The sequence below is a fragment of the Ceratina calcarata genome, unplaced genomic scaffold (genome assembly GCF_001652005.2).
Source record: "Ceratina calcarata isolate Rehan_Ccalc_2016 unplaced genomic scaffold, ASM165200v1 scaffold3724, whole genome shotgun sequence".
In the NCBI taxonomy this organism is placed as follows: Eukaryota; Metazoa; Arthropoda; class Insecta; order Hymenoptera; family Apidae; genus Ceratina; species Ceratina calcarata.
The window spans coordinates 3,966-4,723 of record NW_017160385.1 but is presented as its reverse complement, the minus strand read 5'-3'; the positions used below and the strand labels follow the sequence as shown (position 1 = coordinate 4,723).

General features: G+C 40.6%; 1 long non-coding RNA gene across 1 annotated transcript; it reads left to right on the top strand.

The window, feature by feature from the left end:
* LOC113464450 (uncharacterized) lies at nucleotides 1-740 on the top strand. The gene is made up of 4 exons (XR_003389311.1): nucleotides 1-25; nucleotides 117-295; nucleotides 367-541; nucleotides 614-740. It is a non-coding gene; the product is annotated as an uncharacterized LOC113464450 (long non-coding RNA).
* The last annotated feature ends 18 nt before the right edge of the window (nucleotides 741-758 follow it).

Genomic DNA, 758 nt, shown 5'->3' with positions numbered 1-758 from the left:
AAAAAAGCGCTGGTTCTGATGCAAGGTAAGCGTCCGATGAAACAGAAGGATAACGAGTAAGGTTGTAATATATGTTAATTTTTGACTAAGGAACCGTTTGGGACTTATTCTTCTAGTTAACTTCGAAGGCATCGGACCAGCGAGCTGATTAAACATTAACCTCGTCGATAGGAGAGGGGAAGTTGCGAGTTGGTGGCACGAACAAATCTGATGAACGCTCCGGAGGTGGCAAAGAAATTCAATTGAGATCTCACCAATTCTGAGACGAAAAATGAAAGTGTTCTGATGCAAATGGGTAAGTTCCTCCCGGTTTCTCCTTTCGAGTATAAGTAATCTGATTTATCATACGTCAATACTGTTTACCAGATCTCAGAAAATCTGTATGACGGACGAACAAATGGCGAAGCAACGTCGCCGTTGTAACATCCGTGGAACCGACACGGCTGGAGTTAATATTCATTTTCACTCTCAGAACATACACGGATATTAACTTTGAAATATAAATGTTAAAATGAAGAAAGATATGGATAAAAACAGAGAGGTAATTATCTCACATTATGAGTGACTCTTATTGAAGATAAGCGGTTGATTAATTACGTATCTATCTGAATAGGCTACACTGTTGACGGTGACTTTGACTTGTTGGCGATTGTCTGCCGACAAAATGGCACGGTGGTGAGGGACTATCGTTAAGAAAACGACTCAACAAGTGTAGCAAAGAGGAGAGGATACGCTACTCAAACGGATGAGATAAATGC